Source organism: Scyliorhinus torazame, chromosome 5 (genome assembly GCF_047496885.1).
Source record: "Scyliorhinus torazame isolate Kashiwa2021f chromosome 5, sScyTor2.1, whole genome shotgun sequence".
Classification (NCBI taxonomy): Eukaryota; Metazoa; Chordata; class Chondrichthyes; order Carcharhiniformes; family Scyliorhinidae; genus Scyliorhinus; species Scyliorhinus torazame.
The window spans coordinates 86655133-86669613 of NC_092711.1; the positions used below are offsets into that span (position 1 = coordinate 86655133).

General features: G+C 46.4%; 3 long non-coding RNA genes across 4 annotated transcripts in view; 2 read left to right on the forward strand and 1 right to left on the reverse strand.

The window, feature by feature from the left end:
* Window positions 1-14481, reverse strand: part of LOC140418793 (uncharacterized) — a 32659-nt gene that overhangs the window by 5610 nt on the left and 12568 nt on the right. The window lies entirely within an intron of this gene.
* Window positions 1441-14481, forward strand: part of LOC140418796 (uncharacterized) — a 59697-nt gene continuing 46656 nt past the window's right edge. Inside the window, exon 1 of the long non-coding RNA XR_011945342.1 lies at window positions 1441-1493. This is a non-coding gene — a long non-coding RNA (uncharacterized lncRNA). The remainder of the gene's footprint in view (window positions 1494-14481) is intronic.
* Window positions 1501-13796, forward strand: LOC140418788 (uncharacterized). Its single transcript, XR_011945328.1, has 2 exons — window positions 1501-1835; window positions 12752-13796. It is a non-coding gene; the product is annotated as an uncharacterized lncRNA (long non-coding RNA).

Here is a 14481-nt window from a genome sequence, read left to right on the forward strand (position 1 = left end):
AGTTGGGGCTCCTATTAAGAGCCCAAAAGTCCGTTCCACCGGGAGCTGCCGAAACGTGCGACTTAGCTGGTCATCGCCGCACCCGGAAGTCCAATCTCCATTCCTGACATACCGACTCTATCCCTCTCCCTGGCAACAGTCTGAGACTTTGCCAGTCTCTTTGTAAACTTGGTTTCATACTTGATCCAATATGAGCTTCTGACCTCATAGAATTTACAGTGCAGAAGGAAACCATTCCGCCCATCGAGTCTGCACTGGCCCTTGGAAAGAGCTCCCTAGCTAAGCCCACACCTCCACCTTCACCCGTAACCACCCCCCCCCAACCTTTTTAGATACTAAGGCAATTTACCATCGTCACCCCCCGATTCGACAATTCCATCACACACCTGGCTGCTCTCCCACATTCTACCTCTGTAAACTTAAAGCCATCCAAAAGTCTGCTACCCATGTCTTAATTCACAGCAAGTTCCTTTCCCCTATGATCCCTGTGCTCCGAACTTGCATTCGCTCCCAGTCAATTCTCACCCTTGTTTTCAAATCCCTCCATGGCCTCGTCTCTCCCTGTGTCTGTCATCTCCTCCAGCTCCACAACCCCCTGAGATATCTGCACAGCTCTGATCCTGGACTCTTGTACACCCCCGATTCTAATTACTTCGCCATGGTTTTAAGTTCCTTCTGCCCCAAGCACTGAATTCCCTTCCTAAAGCTCCCCGACTCCACCTCACTCACCTCCTTGAAGACTCTCTTTAAAACTGATCTCTTTGTCCACGTTTTTGGTCAATTGTCCTAATATCTCCTTTTGTGTCTGGGTGTCTCACTTTATTTTATAATGTTCCTGTGAAGTTGACTGGGATGATTTATGATGTTAAAGGTGTTATATAAATAGAAGTTGTTGTTGTTGACTGGGATGATTTATGATGTTAAAGGTGTTATATAAATAGAAGTTGTTGTTGTTGACTGGGATGATTTATGATGTTAAAGGTGTTATATAAATAGAAGTTGTTGTTGTTGACTGTAACCCTGACCTCCTGTTTTACATCCCATTGGTTTCACAACTAACTCTATCTCTGATGTTTTGCCCCCTGCGGGTTTGCAGCCTCTGTAAAGACGGCAGCCGTTAACTCAGGCCTGTCACCGGGAGCAGGCCGCAGCTGTCCCCCCGCTCGATGCAAACCCGGGCCCGGAAACTTCTTATTGGGGTTTGGAGCCTCCACCGGGTTTCAGTGAAACCTCCCGGCCGAGTCCAGCATCGGCACTGCGCATGCGCCAGCTCACCAGGCCCTGGGAATGATTGACGGCAGCTCTGGTCCAATAGGAAGAGAGAGGCGTAACTAGGAAACCGAGCGGAGCGGCTGGTCCTTCAACCAATCGGAGTGAATGAGGGGCGGGGCTGAGCCCCGGCCGCCCACGTGATTTGGAGCATGCGCAGTGCCGATGATAGCTCAGGATTCAGGCGGTCGGGTTGAAATTGTTCCCTGGTCAGATCCCGCTCGGTGAGTTATGTGGGATGGATAGAGCCGGTTGAGGGGTCGGGAGGCTTCATAAACACTCCGTGTCGGCCCTCAGCCCCGAATACGAAGCTCGGATACGGCAGTTGAACCGGCGAACGCTGCTCGGGCTTTTCCCCGAGACAGGCCCGATTGGACGAAGTACGCGTCGGAGCGCATGCGTAGTGAGCGAGAGCCACGGCTTTGTTCCGCCTCCCATTCACCCTGATTGGTTGGAGGACCAGCCGCTCTCGGTCAGTCCTCCGGACCTGTCCTCTGAACTGGAGCAAACCCTTCAGAATCATCCTGCAGATAGAAGTCTTGCAACACCAGGTTAAAGTGCAACAGGTTTGTTTCAAATCACTAGCTTTCGGAGCACTGCTCCTTCCTCAGGTGAATGAAGATGTAGGTTCTAGAAATATATATGTGGATAAAGATCCAAGACCAGGCTTTGAATGCGAGCATTTGCAACTAATTAAGTCTTTCCAGAGACAGGGGTGCGAGCATTTGCAGGTAATTAAGCCTTTAGAGATCCAGAGACAGGGGCATATCCTAGTTTGCGGACTATTAGAACAAATGTACATTTCTATAAAACCTTGTACTGCCACTGGACCTTCTGAAGTCTTTGAAAGCCAGTGGAGTACTTTTGAAACATATTCACTGTTGTGATGTAAGAAGCTGTAAGTACGCATGTGTAATCGCATTTAGTTTTAAAACTGTTATTTTCAAAGTGTATTCACTGTCATTAGTAACAAGGACAAGGAAGCCCTTTTATACCTCAAACATGTGCCTCCTGTAGCCATTTCACCTTCTGTACCTTTTCTATATTAACTATGTATTGATTTCAGAGCAAAAAACAATAATTACATTAATGATTATTCTGTAGTGAACATTGATTATCATTAGTGAATTGGTGTATTAGGTAATTATGTTGTAAAAACTAGATCTTTATTTTAAAAAATAACACTTTCAATCAAAATGTTTCCAGAAACTGCAGAGCTTTCAGAATTTGTTTGAAAAAATAAATTACTTTGTAATTTTGAGAAGTTACTAGACATTGTGGGCTGGGCAGTGGTGTAATGGTATTATTTATTGGGCTAGTAATCCAGAGACCCAGATTAATGCTCTGGGGATCTGGGATCGAATCTGGCCATGACAGATATTCACATTGAATAAAAGTCTGAAATTAAAAGTCTAATGAGATTGTGGATTGTTGTAAAAACCCGTCTGGTTCACTCATGTCCTTTGGGAATCTGCTCTCCTTATGTGGCCTGGCCTACATGTGACTCCAGATCCACAGCAATGTTGTGATTGATTTGTAAGTGCCCTCTGGAATAGCCTCACAAGACACACAGTTCAAGGGCAATTGGAATGAGAAGTAAATGCTGGCCCAGCCAGTGACCCCCACCTCCCGTGAATGAATAATTTTTAAGAAGGCTCAGTGAGGTACAGTGAAAAGTATTGCTTTTTTTAATATAAATTTCGAGTACCCGATTATGATGGGGCAATTTAACATGGCCAATCCGCTAAACCTGCACAACTTTGGGTTGTGGGGGTGAAACTCACGCAGACACGGGGAGAATGTGCAAACTCCACATGGAGTTTGGAGACAGTGACCCAGGGACGGGATTCCAACACGGGTCCTCAGCGCCGTCGTCTCAGTGCTAACCACTGCACCACATGCCATTCTGAAAAGTATTGTTCTGCGAGCAGTCCAGACAGATTGTTCCATACATGAAAAAATCTAGGACATAGATAAATAAACAATGAAAATACATAGAGACAGACACCGGGTGAAGCATACCGAGTTTAGTACTACTCAGTGTTACCAGTGTATCTGGTATTAACCAAATGTATTCATTAAAATTTACTGTATTAATTAGCTATATGTCTGTCCAGATGATTAAATAAGTAGTGATCATTAATTGAGTTATAATTAATGAAACAATTTTTTTTTAAATTCAATGGACGTGGGCATCGAAGGCTGTGCCAGCATTTATTACCCATCCTCATTACCCTTGAGGGCTGGTTAGAGTCAACCACATTGCTTATGGGTCTGGAGTCACATGTCGGCCAGACTGGGTAAGGACGGCAGATTTCCCTCCCTAAAGGACATCAGTGAACCAGCTGGTTTCATAGACTTTTAATTCCAGATATTATATTGAGTTTAAATTCCATCACCTGCGGTAGTAGGATTCAAACCCAGTTTACACAGTCAGTTCACTCAACTCGCTCACTCGGCTGTGTGTTGTGTGGGTCTTGGTGCTTTTCCAGTCACACTGATGTTTGAAATCTTTTCTCACTCAGAACAGAGAAACATTTCTCCTTCCACATTCGAAGGATGATATTCAGATCCTGGTGAATCAACTGATTTCTGTCTGATCTTAATGCAATATTTAGTCTGAATTTCCCGAATACAAATCTTCTATTGTCCCGGAAAAAGAGTTTACAAAACTACGTCACTGAGGACCCGGATTCGAATACCAGCCCTGGGTCACTGTCTGTGTGGAGTTTGCACATCAGATCATAGATCATAGAATTTACAGTGCAGAAGTAGGCCATTCGGCCCATCGAGTCTGCACCGGCTCTTGGAAAGAGCACCCTACCTAAGGTCAACATCTCCACCCTATCCCCATAACCCAGTAACCCCACCCAACACTACGGGCAATTTTGGACACTAAGGGCAACTTATGGCCAATCCACCTAACCTGCACATCTTTGGATTGTGGGAGGAAACTGGAGCACCCGGAGGAAACCCACGCACACACGGGGAGGATGTGCAGACTCCGCACAGACAGTGACCCAAGCCGGAATCGAACCTGGGACCCTGGAGCTGTGAAGCAATTGTGCTATCCACAATGCTACCGTGCTGCCCGTGTTTGCGTGGGTTTCGCCCCCACAACCAAAAGATGTGAGGGGTAGGTGGATTGGCCACGCTAAATTGCCCCTTAATTGGGAAAAATGAATTGGGTACTCTAAATTTATTTTTAAATAAGAAATGTGATTATGATGCCCCCAGAAGTTGGGACGTGGAGGTAGTGGTCGCAATGGACGCAGAGAAGGCTCTTGATCGGGTGGAATGGGAATATCTGTGGGAGGTACTGGGGCAGTTTGGATTTGGGCGGGACTTTATTGACTGGGTCAGGCTGTTGTATCAGGCTCCTGTTGCGAGCGTACGAATGAATAGATCAACATCGAACTATTTCCGGCTGCATCGGGGGACGAGACAGGTATGCCCCCTCTCCCCGCTGCTGTTCGGGTTAGCCATAGAGCCGCTGGCAATTGGGCTGAGAGCCTCCAGAGGCTGGCCGGGTTGGAGTGGAACACAGAATCTCGCTTTACGCAGACAACCTGCTCCTGTATGTTCCGGCCCCCTAGAAGGAATGGAAGAAATTATGAGGATTCTGGGGGAATTTGTCCGGTTTTCGGCATATAAACTAAATATGGGGAAAAGTGAGATGTTTGCAGTCCGGGGAAGGGGAGGCGATTGGGGGAGCTGTCGTTCAGGATGGTAAGGGGATGCTTTCAATATTAATTAAAAAATTTAAAAGAGCAACTTGTAAACTCACTGTCAGTGAGTTCTCCCAGTGAGCCATAGAAGACACAGCCAGAGTGAGACAGAACCAAGAGTGAGTTTGGGAATTTGAATCTCGGTGGGAATTCAAAGCTGGGTGGGGAGGAGGTGCTTTTCATCCCTGGTAAGTGGCTGGTAAGTAGTGTTTCTGTTTTCTTTTTCTTTTCATTGGTATATATATATATTTTTTTCTTTGTTGTTTAATTATTTATTTATTTTTTGGGAAATTGTAATTGTTGAAGTTAACAGAAGGTTGAAGACATGGCAGGAGATCTCAGACCCGTGTCATGCTCCTGGTGTGCTATGTGGGAGCTCAGGGACACGTCCACTGTCCCAGGCTCCTTCATGTGCAAGAAGTGTGTCCAGTTGCAGCTCCTGTTAGACCGCTTGACGGCTCTGGAGCTGCGGATGGACTCACTTTGGAGCATCCGCGATGCTGAGGACGTCGTGGATAGCACGTTTAGCGAGTTGGTCACACCGCAGGTGAAAGGTACTGAGGGAGATAGAAAATGGGTGACCAAAAGACAGAGCAAGAGTAGGAAGGCAGTGCAGGTGTCCTCTGCGGTCATCTCCCTGCAAAACAGATATACCGCTTTGGATACTGTTGAGGGAGATGGCTCACCAGGGGAAGGCAGCAGCAGCCAGGTTCATGGCACCGTGGCTGGCTCTGCTGCGCAGCTGGGCAGGAAGAAGAATGGCAGGGCTATAGTGATACGGGACCCAATTGTAAGGGGAATAGACAGGCGGTTCTGCGAACACAATCGAGACTCCAGGATGGTGTGTTGACTCCCTGGTTCAAGGGTCAAGGATGTCTCGGAGCGGCTGCGGGACATTCTGGGGGGGAGTGGGGGGTGAACAGCCAGCTGTCGTGGTGCACATAGGCTCCAACAATATAGGTAAAACAACGGGACGAGGTCCTACAAGCTGAATTCAGGGAGTTCGGAGTTAAACTAAAAAGTAGGACCTCAAAGGTAATAATCTTAGGATTGCTACCAATGCCACAAGCTAGTCAGAGTAGGAATGTCAGGATAGATGGGATGAATGCGTGGCTCGAGAGATGGTGCAAGAGGGAGGGATTCAAATTCCTGGGGCATTGGAACCGGTTCTGGGGGAGGTGGGACCAGTACAAACCGGATGGTCTGCACCTGGGCAGGACTGGAACCGATATCCTGGGGGGGGGTTGCCAGAGCTGTTGTGGAGAGATTAAACTAATGTGTCAGGGTAATGGGAACCGATGCAGGAAGTTGTAAGGTAGTAAGGGCAGGGGCTGTTTAGCTCAGGGCTAAATCGCTGGCTTTTAAAGCAGACCAAGGCAGGCCAGCAGCACTGTTCAATTCCCGTAACAGCCTCCCCGAACAGGCACCGGAATGTGGTGACTAGGGGCTTTTCACAGTAACTTCATTGAAGCCTACTTGTGACAATAAGCGATTTTCATTTCATTCATTTCATTTTCAAACAGGGACAGAAACAAAAGGCAGTAAGGGGACAGTAAGGGGGAAAGTGTAAGGCAGAGAAGCCACAGTCAAAAATCAAAAAATGCGACAGTACAAGGTACAGTGACTGACGGGAACTCTGAGTAGGACCAGGAATACTAAAAGGAATAAAACGGGAAGTGAAAACATTAATGGCAAGCGACGCGGCAGGTTGTTACATGAAGATATGGGTTCAACGACAAGGAAAATTAGGATAAAGGTTAAGAGGAAATATAACTTAGGAGAGGTTACTGATCGAGGTGTTAAGATTCAGAACAGAGGTAAAAAAGCCAACATAAGTGTACTTTACCTGAATGCTCGTAGTTTTTGGAATAAGGTAAATGAGTTGATGGCACAAATCATCGTGAATGACTATGATTTAGTGACCATTAATGAAACATGGTTAAAGGATGGTCACGACTGGGAGTTAAATATCCAAGGGTATCAAACTATTTGGAAATACAGAGTGGATGGTAAGGGAGGTGGTGTAGCTCTGTTATTTAAGGATGACATAGGTGCTATGGAGGATAAGGTTGAATCCATTTGGGTGGAAATCAGGAATAGTAAGGCGAAAAAGTAACTGATAGGAGTAGTCTATAGGCCACCAAATAGTAACATTATGGTGGGGCAGGCACTAAACAAAGAAATAACCAATGCATGTAGAAATGGTATAGCAGTTATCATGGGGGATTTTAATCTACATGTGGATTGGTTTAACCAGGTCGGTCAAGGCAGCCTTGAGGGGGAGTTTATAGAATGTATCCGCGATAGTTTCCCAGAACAGTATGTAATGGAACCTATGAGGGAACAAGCGGTCCTAGATCTGGTCCCGTGTAATGAGACAGGATTGATTAATGATCTCATAGTTAGGGATCCTCTCGGAAGGAGCAATCACAATATGGTGGAATTTAAAATACAGATGGAGGGTGAGAAGGTAAAATCAAACACTAGTGTTTTGTGCTTAAACAAAGGAGATTACAATGGGATGACAGAAGAACTAGCTAAGGTTGACTGGGAGCAAAGACTTTATGGTGAAACAGTTGAGGAACAATGGAGAACCTTCCAAGCTATTTTTCACAGTGCTCAGCAAAGGTTTTACCAACAAAAAGGAAGGACGGTAGAAAGAGGGAAAATCGACCGTGGATATCTAAGGAAATAAGGGAGAGTATCAAATTGAAGGAAAAAGCATACAAAGTAGCAAAGATCAGTGGGAGACTAGAGGACTGGGAAATCTTTAGGGGGCAACAGAAAGCTACTAAAAAAAGCTATAAAGAAGAGTAAGATAGATTATGAGAGTAAACTTGCTCAATATAAAAACAGATAGTAAAGGTTTCTACAAATATATAAAACAAAAAAGAGTGGCTAAGGTAAATATTGGTCCTTTAGAGGATGAGAAGGGAGATTTAATAATGGGAGATGAGGAAATGGCTGAGGAACTGAACAGGTTTTTTGGGTTGGTCTTCACAGTGGAAGACACAAATAACATGCCAGTGACTGATGGAAATGAGGCTATGACAGGTGAGGACCTTGAGAGGATTGTTATCACCAAGGAGGTAGTGATGGGCAAGCTAATGGGGCTAAAGGTAGACAAGTCTCCTGGTCCTGATGGAATGCACCCCAGAGTGCTAAAATAGATGGCTTGGGAAATTGCAAATGCACTAGTGATAATTTACCAAAATTCACTAGACTCTGGGGTGGTCCCGGCAGATGGAAATTAGCAAACGTGACACCACTGTTTAAAAAAACGAGGTAAGCAGAAAGCGGGTAATTATAGGCCAGTGAGCTTAACTTCGGTAGTAGGGAAGATGCTGGAATCTATCATCAAGGAAGAAATAGCAAGACATCTGGTTGGAAATTGTCCCATTGGGCAGATGCAGCATGGGTTCATAAAGGGCAGGTCGTGTCTAACTAATTTAGTGGAATTTTTTGAGGACATTAACAGTGCGGTAGATAACGGGGAGCCAATGGATGTGGTATATCTGGATTTCCAGAAAGCCTTTGACAAGGTGCCACACAAAAGGTTGCTGCATAAGATAAAGATGCATGGCATTAAGGGGAAAGTAGTAGCATGGATAGAGGATTGGTTAATTAATAGAAATAAAGAGTGGGGATTAATGGGTGTTTCTCTGGTTGGCAATCAGTAGCTAGTGGTGTCCCTGAGGGATCAGTGTTGGGCCCACAACTGTTCACAATTTACATAGATGATTTGGAGTTGGGGACCAAGGGCAATGTGTCCAAGTTTGCAGACGGCACATAAGATAAGTGGTGAAGCAAAAAGTGCAGAGGATACTGGAAGTCTGCAGAGTGATTTGGATAGGCTAAGTGAATGGGCTAGGGTCTGGCAGATGGAATACAATGTTGACAAATGTGAGGTTATCCATTTTGGTAGGAATAACAGCAAAAGGGATTATTATTTAAATGATAAAATATTAAAACATGCTGCTGTGCAGAGAGACCTGGGTGTGCTAGTGCATGAGTCCCAACAAGTTGGTTTACAGGTGCAACAGGTGATTAAGAAGTCAAATGGAATTTTGTCCTTCATTGCTAGAGGGTTGGAGTTTAAGACTAGGGAGGTTTTGCTGCAATTGTATAAGGTGTTAGTGAGGCCACACCTGGAGTATTGTGTTCAGTTTTGGTCTCCTTACTTGAGAAAGGATGTACTGGCACTGGAGGGTGTGCTGAGGAGATTCACTAGGTTAATCCCAGAGCTGAAGGGGTTGGATTACGAGGAGAGGTTGAGTAGACTGGGACTGTACTCGTTGGAATTTAGAAGGATGAGGGGGGATCTTGTAGAAACATATAAAATTATGAAAGGAATAGATAGGATAGATGCGGGCAGGTTGTTTCCACTGGCGGGTGAAAGCAGAACCAGGGGGCATAGCCTCAAAATAAGTGGAAGTAGATTTAGGACTGAGTTTAGGAGGAACTTCTTCACCCAAAGGGTTGTGAATCTATGGAATTCCTTGCCCAGTGAAGCAGTAGAGGCTCCTTCACTAAATGTTTTTAAGATAAAGATAGATAGTTTTTTGAAGAATAGAGGGATTAAGGGTTGTGGTGTTCGGGCCGGAAAGTGGAGCTGAGTCCACAAAAGATCAGCCATGATCTCATTGAATGATGGAGCAGGCTCGAGGGGCCAGATGGCCTACTCCTGCTTCTAGTTCTTGTGTTCTTATTAATATCTAGGCATCGAGGTGGCACGGGAATGGATTGGATTTGTTTATTGTAACATGTACCGAGGTACAGTGAAAAGCATTTTTCTGCGAGCAGCTCAACAGATCATTAAGTACATGAGAAGAAAAGGGAATAAAAGAAAATACGTAATAGCGCAGCACAACATATACAATGTAACTACATAAGCACTGGCATCGGATGAAGCATACAGGGTGTAGTGTTAATGAAGTCAGTCCATAAGAGGGTCATTTAGGAGTCTGGTGACAGTGGAGAAGAAACTGTTTTTGAGTCTGTTCGTGCGTGTTCTCAGACTTCTGTATCTCCTGCCCGATGGAAGAAGTTGGAAGAGTGAGTAAGCCGGGTGGGAGGGATCTTTGATTATACTGCCTGCTTTCCGCAGGCAGCGGGAGGTGTAGATGGAGTCAATGGATGGGAGGCAGGTTCGTGTGATGGACTGGGCGGTGTTCACGACTCTCTGAAGTTTCTTGCGGTCCTAGGCCGAGCAGTTGCCATACCAGGCTGTGATGCAGCCCGATAGGATGCTTTCTATGGTGCATCTGTAAAAGTTGGTAAGAGTCAATGTGGACATGCCGAATTTCCTTAGTTTCCTGAGTAAGTATAGGCGCTGTTGTGCTTTCTTGGTGGTAGCGTTGACGTGGGTGGACCAGGACAGATTTTTGGAGATGTGCACCCCTAGGAATTTGAAATTGCTAACCATCTCCACCTCGGCCCCGTTGATGCTGACAGGGGTGTGTACAGTACTTTGCTTCCTGAAGTCAATTACCAGCTCTTTAGTTTTGCTGGCATTGAGAGAGATTGTTGTCGCTACACCACTCCACTAGGTTCTCTATCTCCCTCCTGGATTCGGACTCATCGTTATTCGAGATCCGGCCCACTATGGTCGTATCGTCAGCAAACTTGTAGATGGAGTTGGAACCAAGTTTTGCCACGCAGTTGTGTGTGTACAGGGAGTAGAGTAGGGGGCTAAGTACGCACCCTTGCAGGGCGCCGGTGTTGAGGACTATTGTGGAGGAGAGTGAAAAAGTCAACTGTTTAGCAGTACGGGGAAGAGGCAAGTTTGTAGATGTTCTACAGTATTACAGACTGGCTCGTTGGATCTTATTCTGTCCCATCTTGCGTTCAGCTAACAGTAAAATGACTAAAACACTGCAACATACAGGCATTTGGGGACAACGGTGAGTTTGCGGCTCAGATTAGTTAAAGTCTCCATATTGTAAAATGGATCTCGAAGGACTGGAGAAGATGCAGGAAGAGATATTTGAATTATGCCTGAACTGGCAGGTTATACCCGGCAAGAGGGATTGGACAGGGTGTAAACCTTTTCTCAGGAAAAGGGAATGAAGGATGACCTGATCCTGTAAGATTATGAAAAGGTTTGATATGATAGACAAGTGGAAAATGTTTCCACTGGATGAGAATAAATATGAGTTAGTCATTAATTAATCTAATGTGCAGTTCAGGAGCAGTTCAGGTGGAGATCGATCACACACACTTCACATGTGCAAAGGGATTTCCTCAGTTTTCCCACTTGTTAACACTCCAACTTTAAAAGCCCCAAACCATTTTATCCAATGTCAGCACATTGTTATTGGCGAGGGGCAGTTTAACTATTCGGTCCAGGGGGACACAAATCACTGTTCACCTGAACCTGCTCAGACTCCAACACGTTAACATCTCACTGTTCGTGTTTGGTCTGTTGTCAATCACACCCAGGACAGACCTGTGGTGGAGGGCCTGTCTATGTAGGTGCCCTATTAATTTATCTAATACATTTGATGCCTTGGCACAATGGTACCAATCAGAATCGGTTCGCAAAGAATAATTTCTATCAGCAATGTCGATTTCAATGGCGGAGTTATTACCCATCATGCATTGCAGCTGGGAATGTGTTCAATCCACATCACAGAAGCTCCTCGCACATGCGCAGAGTCCAGCTATGACTGGAGCATGCGCCAATCGGGCTGTGACTCGTGCATGCGCAGTTCAGGTTGTTGCTGACGGTGCAGGAGCGGGGAAGAAGCAATCAAGCGACTTTCAGGATTGGAGCCGGTGGGTGGCCGGGGAGCGATAGAAGCTGCGGAGTGAGCCAGGAGGCTTCATAAATACCCCGTGGAGGCTTCAACTCCCGAGTAAAATGTTAACGGTCCCGTCTTAAACAGCACCGAACAGAGTGAGAGCTGAGCGGTGACAGGCCCGGGTTACCGGCCGCCATCTTTACAGAGGACAAGGAGCCGCAGGGCGCATGCGCTGCGAACCTGGACCGGATGCCAACTCTCCCGGATTGACTGACTGGAGTCTCCAGCATTTCATTTTATTCATTTGTGGGAGTCACTGGCTGGGCCAACATTTATTGCCCATCCCTAATTTCCCTCAAACCGAGTGGCTTGCTCGGCCATCTCGGAGGGCATTTAAAGAGTCAACCACATTGCTGTGGTTTGGAATCGTGTCGGCCAGACCAGGTAAGGATGGCAGATTTTCTTTTCTGTTCATTCACGGGATGTGTGTGTCGCTGGCTGGGCCAGCATTCACTGCCCATCACTAATTGCCCTTGAACTGAGTGCATCTCAGAGAGCATTTTAAGATGGATTGACCATGATAAATTGCCCTTAGTGACCAAATAAGGTTAGGAGGGGTTATTGGGTTACGGGGAGAGGGTGGAGGTGAGGGCTTAAGTGGGTCAGTGCAGACTCGATGGGCCGAATGGCCTCCTTCTGCACTGTATGTTCTATGTGCCACCAGAAGCATTGTTTCATTATCAAAATATTACTATTTATGAAGCTCAAGATCGAATTTGCTTCACCAACTACTCTCTAAATATGTCTTGGAGATATACAAAATCCCTCTTCACCGCTTCCTCTTTCCTCCCAAAGAGGTCAGTTGGATTTTTACGACAATCCAGCAGTTTTCATGGTCACATTATCCTAGTGCTGGGCCCACAAATTACCAGATTCATTCAGCTCAATTTCACAACCTGCCTTTGTGTTTTTGGTGTTTTCTCTCACTCCCTATTTTCTGTTTTAAATCAGTTTCACAGGGTGTTCGAAGAGGAGGCTTCAAAGTCCGGATACTCAAACCAAGCATCACATCAGGATCTGACAGAGTCCTCAATTTATCATATCCTGAATATCATCGTACTTTGAACATGGAAGGAAAAAGCATCGTTCACAGCGGGGAGAAACCGTACACGTGTTGTGTGTGTGGACGAGGTTTCAGTCAATCATCACGCCTCACAAGCCACAAATGCAGTCACTCTGTGGAGAAACCGTGGAAATGTGGGGACTGTGGGAAAGGATTCACTTCCCCATCCAATCTGGAAACTCATCGACGCAGTCACACTGGGGAGAGACCATTCACCTGCTCAGAATGTGGGGTGGCATTTACTATTTCAGCCAACCTGCTGAGACACCAGCGAGTTCACACTGGGGTGAGGCCATTCACCTGCTCAGAATGTGGGAAGGGATTCAGTGATTCATCCACTCTGCAGAAGCACCAGCGAATTCACACTGGGGAGAGGCCATTCACCTGCTCAGAATGTGGGAAGGGATTTACTATTTCAACCCACCTCTTGAGTCACCAGCGAGTTCACACTGGGGAGAGGCCGTTTCAATGCCCAGACTGCGGGAAAGGCTATAAAAGCTCTGGGGAACTGATGAGCCATCAACGTGTTCACACTGACGAGAGACCCTTCAGGTGCTCTCGCTGCGGGACTGGGTTCAGTCGATCATCTAACCTCACTGTACATCAGCGAATTCACACTGGGGAGAGGCCATTCGCCTGTTCCTGGTGTGGGAAGGGATTCACTCAGCTATCCGCCCTGCAGAGGCACCAGCGAGTTCACACTGGGGAGAGACCATTCACCTGCTCCAAGTGTGGGAAGGGATTCACCACTTCATACCACCTGCTGAGTCACCAACGAGGCCACAAGTAACCATAGTGATTGGATTTTGCTGTTCCTCACAATCAGGGCTGAACCGTGTTCATTTGGGTCTCTTTCTGCTGATAACAAACTCCAGCCCATTTACAGGGGCTAATATTCTGTGTAACAGTCAAATAAATTAAACTTGTGTTAAATACGCAGTGTGCTGAAACTTTTTAATATCTCTTACACAAGTTAGTTCCTTTTGAAGTACTCTCGCTCTCCCCTGTCTCTTCCATACTCACCTCCAACAAGAAGGCAGCACGGTAGCATTGTGGATAGCACAATTGCTTCACAGCTCCAGGGTCCCAGGTTCGATTCCGGCTTGGGTCACTGTCTGTGCGGAGTCTGCACATCCTCCCCATGTGTGCGTGGGTTTCCTCCGGGTGCTCCGGTTTCCTCCCACAGTCCAAAGATGTGCAGGTTAGGTGGATTGGCCATGCTAAATTGCCCTTAGTGTCCAAAATTGCCCTTAGTGTTGGGTGGGGTTACTGGGTTATGGGGATAGGGTGAAGGTGTTGACCTTGGGTAGGGTGCTCTTTCCAAGAGCCGGTGCAGACTCGATGGGCCGAATGGCCTCCTCCTGCACTGTAAATTCTATGATAAGAAGTGTGAGGAGCTTGTGGAGCTTCTTTGTGACTGAGATTGAGTAAATCCGATCAGCGGCCTCTGCTGCTTCCCTCCCTTCCACGAGCCCACGGACAAAATTGTCTCTAAATGTCATCCTTTCCCAAGCCCTGAACCCACATCTTTCTCTAGTTTCTCTCCCAGCTCCCCTCATGCCCTCTCAGAGCTCATCTTGTCCATGAGACCCAGCCCCTGCTCCATCGACCCTATTCC